At 34.0% G+C, this 15041-nt stretch overlaps 1 pseudogene; it reads right to left on the bottom strand.

Annotated features, from left to right (window-relative positions):
- Positions 1 to 13153: 13153 nt before the first annotated feature.
- On the bottom strand, positions 13154 to 14179 carry LOC130836344 (olfactory receptor 2L8-like; annotated as a pseudogene).
- Positions 14180 to 15041: the final 862 nt, after the last annotated feature.

The raw sequence follows: 15041 nt of genomic DNA on the forward strand, positions 1-15041 counted from the left end.
TCTTTATAACTTATTTTGTGTATGTTGTATGTTTCTAAGAGTAGTAGGATTTCTGCTTTCATAAATTAATTGCATTTTTAGACCTAAAACATTGATACTTAAATGCTTTTCTCTGATATTAGAAAACAAGGCATATCTTCTGTTTACTAAGTTCCAGAACTTATGAGATTTGTTATTAAAGAAGAACATAAAGTGAGTACAGACAACAAAACAAAATCAGAAAACAACATATGAATAAAATAAGAATTTCAACAAAGATAGAAACCATTAAAAAAAACAAAATAAAACAAAACCAGAAATTCTGAAGCAGAACACAATGACCTAACTGAAAAATTCCAGAGAACTTCAACATCAGACTTAATTAAACAGAAGAATAAATCATTTAGTTTAAATATATGTCATTTGAAATCAGTAAGAGAAACAAAAAGACAAAATAAAAAAGTGTGAGGAAAACTTAAGGGACGTATGGGACAAATCAAATAAAATGATACAAATTAACACCCAGATGTGTGAAGCCAAAAAAAAAAAAATCCTCAAATTGATTAAATAAAAAGATATCTTCATGGAGACACATTATATTCAAATTCTCAAAAGTCAAATAAAGAATTTTGAAATCAGTAAAACAAAAGTAACTTTTCATATATAAGGAAATTCTCATCAGTCTGTCAACAGATTTCTCAGAAGTAACTTAACAGATGAGGAGAGAGTGGGAAAATATATTCAAAGTGCTGAAGAAAAAAACCCAAATTTCCAAACAAGAATATTCTACCTGACAAAGTATCCTTCAGAAATAAAGGAGAGATAACAAAAGTACAAGACAAAGAAAACCTGTGTGAGTTCATTACCACTAGATATGCCTTATAAGAAATGCTAAAGGGAGTACTTCAACTTTAAAAAGGACAGTAATTAACAATATGAAAACATATGAAAGTATAAAACACACTTGTAAGTGTAAGTATATAGTCAAATTAGAAATGCACTAATACTGTAATGGTGGTGTGTAAATCACTTTTAACCCTTGTATAAAAGTTTTTTAAAGTTTTAAAAACATCTATAGCTACCATAATTTGTTAATAAATATACACTATATAAAGATGTAAATTGTGACATCAGTAATATAAAATATGGGGAGAGAAGTTAGTGTAGAGTTTTTGTATATGGTCAACATTAGGTTATTAGCTTAAAATACACTGTTAAACTATAAGGTGTTTTAAGTAAGACAGTAAACCAAAATAGAAATCTTACAATAGATACACACAAGGTAGATGAAAAGGAATCAAAGCAAACCACTACAAAAAGTCATCAAATCAATAAAGAAAACAGCAAGAGAAGAAAAAGGAAGAGAGGAACTATGTAACAGTCACAAAACAATTAACAAAATGGCAGTAGGAAGCCCTTACCTCTAAATAATTACTTTAAATGTAAATGAATTGAGTTATCCAATCAAAAGTCACAGACTAATTTACATGGTGCATCTTATGTGGGAAATGTCTGTGACTCTAGGTATCCAATCAACCTTGAGGAATGACAGCACAGCTAGTGTAATAACTTTTAAATATAACCATTGCTAATTTGGTGATTATCAGTTGCCATTAAGTGAATTGTAATATTGTGTTTTATTTTCTAGAAAAAAAGTCACAGATTGAATAAAAGAAAATCCAACAATATGCTGCCTTAAAGAGACTCAGTTTAGTTTTAAGAATACACATAGGCTGAAAATGAAGGAATGAAAAAATATATATTCCATAAACATGTTAACCAAAAGACTGGAAGAAACTATGCCTATATCAGACAAAACATAATTTAAATCAAACACTGTCACAAAAGACAATGAAAGTCACTACATATAATGCAGGAGTTGATTTATCAAAAGGATATAACAATTATAAATTTATATGTACACAACATTGGAACAACTAAATAAATAACTTTAATCCTTATCATGATTGCAATGTTTATAATCCATTTTCTTTATCAAACACCATCTGCTATTTAAGTGATACTTTTTGTACTATAAACCAATAAAAAGGCTGCATCTGTATGATTCCAACTGTATGACATTTTGGAAAAGATAAAACTACATAGAAAGTAAAAATATTTGTAGTTGCCAGAGATTTGGAAAAGAGAGAGATGAATTTTAGGACAATAGGAATATGCTGTATGATTCTAAAATGACAAATACAAGTCTCTATACATTTCTCCAGGCTCATAGAATATGCATCAACAAGCATGAACCATAACATAAACTCTGGACTTTAGATGATTATGATGTGTCAATGTAGGTTCATTCAATTTTTTTTAAAATTTTATTTATTTATTTATTATTTTTTTGGGGGGGGTACACCAAGTTCAATCAACTGTTTTTATACACATATCCCTGTATTCCCTCCCTTCCTTGACGCAACCCCCCTTGAGTCCCCACCACCCTCCCTGCCCCAGTCCTCTAAGGCATCTTCCATCCTTGGGTTCATTCAATTTTAACCAATGTACCACTCTGGTGGGGGATGTTAACTTGGAGGAGGCTACGCATGAATGAGAAATCTCTGTAGTTTCCTCTCAATTTTGTTATGAACCTAAAAATTCTCTAAAAAATTAAGGTCTTTTACAAATATAAAATTTGCTACATGAATGGGGAAAAAAGTGGTTTCTTCATCTCCATGACCTCCGAGCATATTCTAGGTCATCACCAACCACCCCAGAACTTCCTGGTTGTACAATTTATTTTGCTTTTCCCCTTTCATCACTTTAAATATATCCTTCCAGTCCCTGCTGGCTTGCAGCGTTTCTGCTGAAAAATCAGCTGATGACCTTACAGGCATTCCCTCATATGTTACTTGTTGCTTTTCCCTTGCTGCTTTTCATATTTTTTCTTTGAGGTTAATTTTTGCTAGTTTGATTAATATGTGTCTTTATGTGTTTGTCCTTGAGTTTATACTGTATGGGACTCTCTGCACTTCCTGGACTTGAGTGGCTATTTCCTTTCCCATGTTAGGGAAGTTTTTGACTATAATCTCTTCAAATAGTTTCTCAGACTCTTTCTCTTTCTCTTCTTCTTCTGGGACCTCTATAAGTCAAATGTTCATGCATTTAATGCTGTCCCAGACGTCTCTGAAACTATCTTCATTTCTTTTCATTTTTTTTCTTTATTCTGCTCTGCAGTAGTTATTTCAATCATTCTATCTTCCAGTTCACTTATTTGTTCTTCTGCTTCAGTTTTTCTGCTATTGATTCATTCCAGTGTATTTTTCATTGCAGTTATTGTGTTGTTCATCACTGTTTGTTTATCCTTTAGTTCTTTTAAGTCCTTGTTAAACATTTCTTGTATCTTCTAGATCCATGCCTCTATTCTATTTCTGACATTTTGGATCATCTTTACTATCATTAGTTTGAATTCCTTTTCAGGTAAGTTGCCTATTTCCTCTTCATTTATTTGGTGTTGTAGGTTTTTACCTTGCTCCTTCATCTGTGAGATATTTTTTGTCATCTCATTTTTTTTGATGGGTGAGGCTGTGTTCCTCTCTTACTGGTTGTTTGGCCTGAAGCACCTAGCACTGGAGTTTGCAGGAAGTTGGTTAGAGCTGGGTCTTAGTCCCAAGGTGGGGGCCTTCAGGAGACCTCACACCAACTAATATTCCCTGAGGTCTGAGGTTCTCTGTTAGTCCAGGAATTTGGACTTGGAACTCACCACAGGAGTTCAGGCCCAACCTCTGTTCTGGGAATCAAGATTTCACAAGCTGTGTAGCACAGGTAAAAAAAAAATACCAGAACAATAACAAAGAATAAAAAATAAAATAAAATTAGAAAAATAAAATATATATTATAAAAAGTAAAAATATAAATGAAACAACAAGGCAAAACAGAACCAAAACAGAATAGAAAAATGGGGGGAGCTGGAAAATGTCTTAGGGGCAGTGCTTTGGTGGGATTAACCTTAGGCACGGGTGGGGCCTAGGCTCAGCTGGAAAAGGGCTTTGGGGGCTTGTGGGTGGGCGGGGCTTAGGTTCAGCTCTGATGGAGTGGGCCCTGGAGGGTGGAAGTTCAGGCCCATGATCCTGGAAGCCTCACCAGGCCTGAGCAGTCAAGGGAGATGCTAGCCACATTCCCCTCTGATCCCCTGATCCCCCCAAATTGTCTCTCCATCTCCACTGATTCCCACACTATGGGTGGGCCCCTCTGATCATGGGAACTCCTCCCCTCTGCCAGCCACCCCTCAGGGTTGCCTGTCCCATCCTACCTCCACTTTTACTCTCCCCTCCTTCCCTCTACATCCTACCTGGTCATGTGGGGACTCTTCCCATCCCTTTAGGTGCTAGAGTTCCCCCATCAGCACCTGGTAGGTGCCCTAGTTGTGATGAGATGTGAGCCCTCTGTCCTCCTACTCTGCCATCTTGACTCCTCTTTGGTTGTATGATTTAAACAAAATCCCCCAACTAGGTAATCCTTAAAAGTCTATCAGCAGTTTCCTCATTAGAAACTGTAAAAGCAGGGAGAGAGTGGGATAATATATCTAAAATACTGAAAGAAAAATCTGTCAACTGAGAATACTATTCTCAGAAAAACTGTCCTTTAAACATAAAGAAGATATAAAGATCTTTCTAGATTAAAAAAAAAAACTATTAAGAGTATTTATTGCCACTAGGCCTGTCTTTAAAGAAGTGTTAAAGGGAGTTCTTCAAATTCAAACAAAAAGATGGGAAGCAGTAAAACAACAGGATATGTAAGTACAAAAAGCCATGTGTATAGTAAATATACAGACAAGCTCAGACACTGTATTACTGTAATGGTGCTAGGTAAACATGTATAACACAAGTATAAAAAAGAATTATAGGAATACCTAAGTATATAAAACCAATACTAACAGACATAAAGGGATAAATTGAAAACAATAATTAATAGTAGGATGATTTAACACCCTACTGATATCAATGGACAGACCTTCCAAACAAAATCAATCAGGCAACAGAGGTTCTAATTAACACAATAGAACAGTTGGACTTAATTGATATTTACAGGACACCACATCCAAAAAACAAACAAACAAACAAACAAACGCAGAATACACATTCTTAAAGTGCACATGGAATGTACTTTAAGCTAGAACACATATCAGATCACAAAATAAGCCTCAACAAGTTAAAGAGGATAATTATTTCAAACGTTTTTTCAGATCACAATGGTATGAAATTATAAATCAACCACAGTGAGAAAAAAATGGGAAAAGAATGAACACACACAGGCTAGACAACATCCTACTAAAAGAACAATGGGTGAATGATGAAATCAAAGAAGAAATCAGAAAACTCCTGGAGACAAACAATATTTGTCTTCATCTGTCTGTCTGACTTCACTCAGTATGACAATCTTTATATCCACCTATGTTACTCCAAATGGCTTTATTTTATTCTTTTTTATGGCTGAGTACTATTACGTTGTATATGTGTACCACATTTTCTTTATCTATTCATCTGTCAATGGATATTTAGGCCTTAATTTTTTTTGAAGTATAGTTGATTTACAATGTGTTATTTTCAGATGTACAGAAAAGTGAATCTGTTATACATATACAAATATCCACTCTTCTTGTCAAATTCTTTCCCCACATAGGCCATTACAGAGTAGTGAGTAGAATTCCCTGTGATATACAGTAGGTCCTTATTAGTTATCAGTTTCATATATAGCAGTGTGTACTTATCAATTCCAATCTTCCAGTATATCCCTCCCCCTCTTACCCCCAGTAACCATAAGTTTATTTTCTACATCTGTAACTCTGTTTCTGTTTTATGCAATGAACTATTAATCAGCCATAAAAAGGATGAAATATGGCCATTTGCAGCAACATGGGTGGACCTCAAGAATATTATACTTAGTGAAGTAAGTTAGACAAAGGCAAATACTATATGACATAACATGTAGAAACTAAAAAGTCATACAAATGAATGTGTATACAAAACAGGAACAGACTCACTGACATAAAAATCAAATTTACAGCTACCAAAGGGGTGAGGGAGGGGAGGAAGACAAATTAGGAGGATAATATTAACAGATAAAAACTACTATGCATAAAATAGATAGGTGACAAGGATTTACTGTATAGCACAGGAATTATATTCAGTATCTTGTAATAATCTATAATGAGATATAATCAGGAAAAAGCTGAATTACTATGTTGTACACCTGAAGCTAACATAATGGTATAAATCAATTCTACTTCAATTTTAAAAAAAGAACACAAATGAAGGCGAATTCTTGGAGGTAAGATATTTACAGATGTAAAGCGTAGTTCTATGTTTAAGCCCTAAGCCTACCATATGATCTTAGGAATTATGTCTGGCTATATTTTTTAAGTAAAGGTTCATAACATTCACAAAAAAAATAAAATAAAAGAGAATGAGAAAATATATAAAGGATAACAATAATCACCCAAAAAATGTTAAGATACACAATATAAAAAGAAGTAAACTCCAATATCAAAAACGTGAATTGTGTTGGGGGGGTTGGTAAAGTATCTAGCTTTTAAATGCTATTGAAGTTAAGGTATTATCAGCTTAAAGCAGACTTTTATAACTATAATAGCTTTAAAGTATGTCTCATAAGACCCCAAAGGAAAAAAAATTACAGTAGAAAACTGCCCCCCCAAAAAGAGAAAATAAAGCATATTACTACCAAAACATTATTAAACTGCTAAGAAAGATGGCAAGGAAAGAAGAGAAGAACTAGAGAACTACAAAGAATATGGAAAACTATTTTTAAAAAATGGAAACATTAAGTCCTTATCTATCAATATTTACTTTAAATGTAAATAGATAAATTCACCAATCAATAGATGTAGAGTAGCTGAATGGAAAACAAGAGGAAAACTCAGACCAAACAATGTTGTATGTAAAAGACTCCTCTTAGATTTATGAACACATAAATTTGAAAGTGAAAAGATGGAAAAAGATATCCCATTCAAATATCAACAAAACCAAAGGTCCAAGAGTGATGGCTATACTTATATCAGGCAAAATAGACATTAAGTCAAATTTTTTCACTATAGAAAAAGAAGTTTATTACACAATGTTCCACTTTTCATGATTTCATGTATAATATAATTGAGATCAAACAGTATTAACCTTTCTTATGTCTGGCTTATTTTACTTAGCATAATGTCCTCAATATTTATTCATGTTGTTGCAAGATGCAGGAATTACTTCTTTTTGTGTATGAATAATATTACATAGCCTATAAATACCACATTTTCCTTATTAATTTATCCATTTGTGGAGACAGATTGTTTCCATATCTTTCCCATTGTGAATAATGTTGAAATGAAGATGCGAGTGGATATATTTCTTTGGAGATACTGATTTCATTTCCTTTGGAGATATATATATATATACACAGAGATGTAAAACTGCTGGATCAGATGGTAGTTCTATTGTTTTCTTTTTAATTCATCTCTATTTGTTACAACTTTTGAAGCAGAAAGTGACTTGAGCACTACATTTCCATTCACAATACTTGTTCTGGGTTACTTTTCAAACAGCTTTACAACATGTCTAGGTGGTCTTATAGTTTTGCTACTCTAAACAATACTTTTCTTTGGAAAACAAGCCCTAGGGATAGTTATTCCTATCAAGTTGGTTCAGTTTATCATACTAATTTCTAGAGGCCTGGCACATTCAGTGGATAACTACAGGGGATGGAAGTTTTAAAAAGTTTATCCCAGAAGATGAAAGTTGATTTAATGAGTATTTTTCTTTTAAACATCATGCTATATATTTCAGAACATTTCAGTGATAAAATATTTGGTCTACAAAAGAATCCACATGATAGCTAAACACTTCAGACCACAAAGTCAACATACACCCTACAACTGATATTTCTATTTTAAACTTTTGAAACTTCTGTGTCTTTTCCATTACAGCTGTACCAATTTACATTTTCACCAACAGTGTACAATGGTTAGCTTTTCTCCACACTATCACCAATATTTGCCTTCTGTTAGTATTGAAGCCAATTATTTTGGGCTCTGTTACCAGGTGTGCATACATTTAAAATGTTCTACATCCCAGATGAATTATTTATATAATTTTGAAGCATTCCTCTTTGACTTTAGTAGTATTTTCTTCTTGCACTAATGACTTGTAATATTAGTGTAGTAATTCCAGCTCTCTTTGGATAGTATTTGCATAGGTTATATTTTTTCATCTTACATTTAATTTGTGTTATTAAATATTGTGTGTCCCTTGTGGAGATTATATACTTGGTTCTTTTGTTTTTATCCAGTTTGTCTGCTATTTGAAAATATTCACTATTTACACTTAATATAATTCTTGATATAGTGGGATGCACATCTGCTTGATTTCCTAATTATTTTATGCATCTCCTCCACATTTTAGTATGTCATCTTCATTTACGTTTTCATGTTTTAAATACCATTTACTACACAATGTTATTTTATTTTCTTTTAAAAAAATTCTAAACTATACTTAAATTTCTTTGTTGTTTCTCTTAAATGTGACTATTAATTTATTACAAGCTACTTAATATTAATACTACCTCAAATTCAGTAAATTACTAAAGCATTCACCCAATATTGCTCAATTTTTTCACTCTTTGTGCTAATGCTGTCATTTAGTACATTTTTATAATCTTAATAATTCAGATTTTACTCTATTAAATTATGTGTAACAAAATTTAACATTAGAACAGTTTTAAAGTGTACAACTTAGTGTCATCAAGTATATTCATGATATTTTGCAAATTAATATTTTGCCATTAATAATATACACAATATTAACTATCATCACTGTCTAACTCCAGAAATTTTTCATGGTCCTAAATGGAAACCTGTACCCATTTAGTAGTCATCCTTATTCTCCTCTCCCCTCAGCTGCTGAAAACCACAAATTTGCTTTCTGTTTCTATGGATGTACATATTCTGGACATTTCATATAAAGGAATCACATAATGCATGGGTATTTCATTTTGTTACGTTAAAATAATAATGATGCATGAAATATTCCCAAATGTACAGAAAGAGACATCCAGAAAGCCCAGAGAATATTAAACAAAATTAATTCAAGCAGATCAAACAAATACTAAGAAACATAAAGGGAGAAATTAACAATAATACAATAGTAGTAGGACATTAAAACACCACACGGACATCAATGGACAGATCATCCAGAAATAAAATCAGTAAGGTAGCAGAGGTCCTAAATAATACAATAGAGCATATGTACCTAATTGATATCTATAGGGCACAACATCCAAAGAGACCAGAATACATATTTTTTCCAAGTATATTCTCTAGGAGAGACTGCACAATAGGTCACAAAGCAAGTCTCAACACATTTAAGAGGATAGAAATTATTTCATCAGAATCTTTTCTGACAACAAGAATATGAAACAAGAAATCCAAAGAGAAAAATAGAAGAATGTGGAAACTAAACATGTTCCAAAAAAAAAAAAAAAAAAAAACAATGGGCCAATGATTAAGTTAAGGAGGAAATCAGAACATACCTTGAGACAAACAAAAATGAAAATAAAATCTTACAAATCTATGGGATGCAGTAAAATAAATTTTAAGAGGGACATTCATAGCAAACAGGCCTTCCTCGAGAAACAAGAAAACTCTCAAATAAACAACCTAACCTACCACTTACAAGAATAAGGAAAAAAAAAAAAAAAAAGCAGCAAGCAAAGTCCAAAGGCAGTAGAAGGAAGGCAAAATTCAGATCAGAGAGGAAATAATAAGAGATCAAAAAATAGAAAATGTCAATAGAACCAAGAGTTTGTGTTTTGAAAAAATAAACGAAATCAACAAACTGCTAGACAGGATCACCAAAAACAAAAGAGAGAGGACCCAAATAAGCAAAATAAGAAAAGAAAGAGGAAAAATAAAAATGAATGAAATTAAAACACTTCCTCACACCACATATAAACTCAAAATGATTTAAAGACCTAAATATAAGACGACATCGTAAAACTCCTAGATGAGAACATAGGCAAAAAAAAAAATTCTCAGATAAAAATCATAGCAATGTCTTCTTAGATCAGTCTCCCAAGGCAAAAGAAATAAAGCAAAAATAAACAAATGGGACCTAGTCATACTTAAAAGTTTGTGCACAGCAAGGGAATCAACCAACCAAACAAAAAGCCTATGGAATGGGCAAAAATATTTGCAAATGATGTGACTGTCAAGGGGTTAATTTCTAAAATATACAAACAGCTCATACAACTCAATATTGAAAAAACAAACAACTCAATCAAACAATGGGCAGAAGACCTAAACAGACATTTTCCCAAGGAAGACATACAGATGCCCAACAGGCACATGAAAAGTGCTCAACATTGCTAATTATTGGGGAAATTCAAATCAAAACCACAATGAAATATCACCTCACACTGGTCAGAATGGCCATCATCAAAAAGTCTACAAATAATGCTGGAAAGGGTGTGGAGAAAAAGAAACCCTCCTACACTGTTGGTGGGAATGTAAGTTGGTGCATCTACTATAGAAAAACAGTATGGAGTTTCCTTAGAAAACTAAAAATAGAGCTATCATGTGACCCAGCAATCCCACTCCTGGGTATATATCTGGCAAAAATGAAAACTCTAGTTTGAAAAGCACTGTTTACAACAGCCAAGACATGGCAACAACCAAAATGCCCATGAGCAGATGATTGGCTTAAGAAGTGGTGGTATATTGCTGAGTCATAAAATATAAAATATTGCCATTTGCAGCAACATGGATGGACCTAGAGAATATTATACTTAGTGAAATACATCAGACAGAGAAATATACATACTGTATGATATCACTTATGTATGGAATCTAAAAAATAATGCAAATGATTCTATAAACAAAACAGATACAGACTCATGAAAATAGAAAACTTATGGTTACCAAAGGGGAAAGAGAAGGGAAAAGGATACATTAGGAGTATGGGATTAACAGGTACAAACTACTATACATAAAATAAATAAGCAACAAAGATTTACTCTATAGCACAAGGAAATAGATTTAATATTATGTAATAACCTATAATGGAAAATAACCTAAAAAAGTGTATAAAACTGAATCACTTTGCTATACATGTGAAACTAACACAATATTGAAAATAAAGTAACTTCAATTGAAAAAAAAGTTTAAAAACCACACAAAATGTAAATCTTTAATGCTTTCACCATAACAACAAAATTATAAATATGTGAGGTGCATGATTTGTTGACTTACCATATTGAGGTAAACATTTTGCAATATATATGTGTATCAAATTATCATATTGTACACATTAAATACACACAATGTAATACATCAATTATATCTCAATAATGTTGGAAAAAAAGATTATTCAATACATTTACACACAAATGTCCACATATATAGCAACATTGGGGACATTGTTCATTTTACCATAATATAGATTTTTATTATTACATTCCCCCAAACTTTGTCTTCTTCCCCAAAAATTTCTTCTGGGGATCCTTCTAATTATCTAGTATAGTTTTTACTCATTCTTTATGGTAGCTGTGCATTTTCACATGACTTGGATGTACCACAATTTATTCAGCCATTATCACATCGGTTGCTGCCAGTCTTTGAGAAAATAATTCCACAAAAAACATGCAAGCACATATTTTAAGTATTGATATTTTTATTTCATTTATTTTGGAAAGTTCCTAAAAGGTGAATTCCTGAACAGAAACACAATTTAACTTTAATAAATTGGATTCCAAAAAAGCCATAACAGTGCACATTTATATCAGCAAAGCACATAAATGCCCTTTTCAACACATCATATCCACCGATAGATTTTAGAGTGCTTTTTGGCTTTTGATGAGCTGAAGATTGTTACATAATATATATCACAATTTAATTTTTTTTGCTTGTGGGGCATAACTGATCATTGTTAACAGATGTAATTTATTTTAATCATAAGGTTTCATTATGATTCAAATGGCCAAATATCAAGGATCATTTCCTTAGTCACAGAAAACTAAAGAAAATCTTTTCTACATCAAGAGAATCTTGACTTGGGCCTTATTACTGGCACTCGCAATTCCAACAAGACTTTATCCTCTTTTGTCATGTGAAATGTGGGATTGCCCTAGATGGCACTGTCATAATGTCAGAGAAGAGCTTTGCCTGGATGCCCTTCACAGCCCTTGATATCAGTAGCAGCTGGTCAGCCTTCCTGTTTGTATTCTATTTTCTAAGCCATATTGTCATCATCCATTCTGGCCTTAGATAGCAATCTAGGTTTGCATATGTCTCCACATGCAGTCATGGATCTCCTCTTGGGAGTCCAATGCAACACCTCTCTAATATTCACACAACCAACTGCAAAATGTTGTTAATCTCTATTGGTTACTTCAGCCTTACTCATAGTTCAATCTGTTTCATTTTTTGATGAATCTTACAATTACTTTACATAGATGACCAAACTCAAAAATACTCCAATTATTTTTATCTCTTTGCATCAAAGTTGACCTAAATATGCATTCATTAGAGATAAATGACTGTGCCTCATAAGAGCTTAAAATATCCCATAAGAGAAAAGACAGCTATGAATATGCACTGATTCCAGAGAGTCTTGGGAATATTTGGCATGGGCAGAGGATACCTTCTCTAAATAGGTGACAGGTAGGTGTAGCTTTTTGATACCCTTATTTCCACTTTCTGTTTTGAGTTACAAATGCACACACTGGAGAAAGATCTGAAGCTAGACCAAAAAAAGCTTCTATCCAAGACAGGCAGGGAGAATAGAGCCAACATATTGAGTTTTCTAGGGCATTTAAGAGAAAAAAAATTGTTGTTTTTATTGTCTACGATAAAACCAATTATTTTTTACATTATCAGTCACATATGTCTTTCACAGGAAATTGGTACTTCTAACAATGGAAATTAACAAGACCTGAAGCACCAATAAGACCAAATAAAGCTCAAGGACACTGAAAAAGTCTACATATTTCAGGCATAAAAAGAGAAGATTGGAACTTTGTGCTTATGACTGATTTGATGAATAGCAATTGAATTGATCCATTTTGGAAACAAATTATTAGAAACTGATTGAAAACACTCCTTATAAACTATTTATGATGGAATTAATATTGTCAATTGTATTCAACAATGTGGTCTGCCTATAGGCTACAGCAATGTACCTCATGCTGGAAAATGTGACTGTGATGCTCCTGGAGTCTTTGTTCTTGACCCTCTAGATAACTGTTTTCCACTTGATATTTATGTGTTCCATTTAGAGACCAGATGTTTCCTCTGGACCTTCTGAAAAGCCCCTAGCACATCTTTGTTTCTCAAGCTGTAGATGAGTGGATTCAGCATGGGTGTGAGGATAGTGCAAAATACAGACACAGCCTGCTCCTGATCAGGGGTATGAGAAGAACCAGGTGTCATGTACATATAAACACATGGTCCTAGATAAAAACTTACCACTGTAAGATGGGAGAAGCAGGTGGCCAAGGCTTTGTTCCTGCCTTGAGGGGATTTCATATGCAGGACAGTGAGGAAGATGACTGTGTACGAAGCCATAATAAATCCAAAAGGGATGATCATAAATGCAATACCCATCATAAAGACCACCATTTCATAGGTGGAAGTGTCTTTGCATGAGATCTTCATGATTGCTGGCATCTCACAGAAGAAATGGTGGATTTCTCTGGAGCCACAGATAGGCAGATTCATCGTATAGAATGTGTGAGCTGTGGAAGCTAAAATGCCCCCAGTCCAAGACACTATGACCATTTGCAGACAGACCCTGTGGTTTATAATGACTGCATACCTCAAGGAGTTACAAACAGCTACATATCGGTCATAGGCCATGAGGGTCAAGAGGATACATTCAGCACCTCCAAGAGTAAAAAAGAAAAATATCTGAGTTCCACAGGCAACACGAGTGATGTCCTTCCTTCCAGAGAAAAAGTTTACCATCATCTTTGGAACAGTGCTGCTGATGAGGGCCAGGTCTATGAGAGAAAGTTGGCTGAGCAGAAAGTACATTGGAGTGTGGAGACTCAAGTCCATCCATATCAGGAGGAGCAGGATGAAGTTCCCAATTACCGCAGTAAGGTAAATCAGGATGATAAGGTAGATAAGAATACTGACATACTTCATATTGGGGAAGAGTCCCGAGAGAATAAAATCTGTCGTTAATGTCTCATTTTCTTTCTCCATGGCAATGACTGATCTGGTTGAACCAAAAGAGGAAGGGGAACAAAAGTTAAATGAACTGCTTTAAAGTCTTTTAGACTATTTTTATTGGGGCTTCCTTGGTGGCACAGTGGTTAAGAATCCGCCTGCAAAGTCAGGGGACACGGGTTTGATCCCTGGACCAGGAAGATCCCACATGCCTCTGAGCAGCTAAGCCCATGTGCCACAACTACTGAGCTCATGTGCTGCAACTACTGAAGCCCTCTTGCCTAGAGCTCGTGTTCTGCAACAAGAGAAGCCAGTGCAATATGAAGCCTGCACACTGTCTGCGCATTGCAATGAAGAATAGCCACCCGCTCTCTGCAACTACAGAAAGACTGCGTGCAGCAACAAAGACCCAGCACAGCTAATCAATATAAATTAATAAATAAAATAAAATATTTTTATTGGTCAAATATTGCTGTGATAATGTGAGGTAAAAAAATAACTCCACAAAGTTTGATGGCTTATGATAATAATTATGTATTTTCTTGCTCCCGTGTCTGTGAGTCAGGTGGGGCATTTTGCTTTAGGCTGCCAGTCAAGTACAGATATATTCCACCATACATCTTTCATTCTGGGGCTTACTCTTCTTAAAGAAGATGGCAGAGGCCAAACAGGGGAAAACAAAATGACATGATTCCTCCTAAGACCTGAACTTAGAACTGGCTCTATTACTTTCTACCACATTCCCCTGACTAAAGCAAGTTGCACGTAGAAGCCCAACATCAGTGTGGTGGGGAAATAAACTCCACCCACAGTGAAACACAAAAGGATGAGGCATGAAGAGAGAACTGGAAACAATTAACATGAGCTATTATGTTTCTCAGATTCCTACCTCCACCAT

This window comes from Hippopotamus amphibius, chromosome 15 (assembly GCF_030028045.1).
Source record: "Hippopotamus amphibius kiboko isolate mHipAmp2 chromosome 15, mHipAmp2.hap2, whole genome shotgun sequence".
In the NCBI taxonomy this organism is placed as follows: Eukaryota; Metazoa; Chordata; class Mammalia; order Artiodactyla; family Hippopotamidae; genus Hippopotamus; species Hippopotamus amphibius.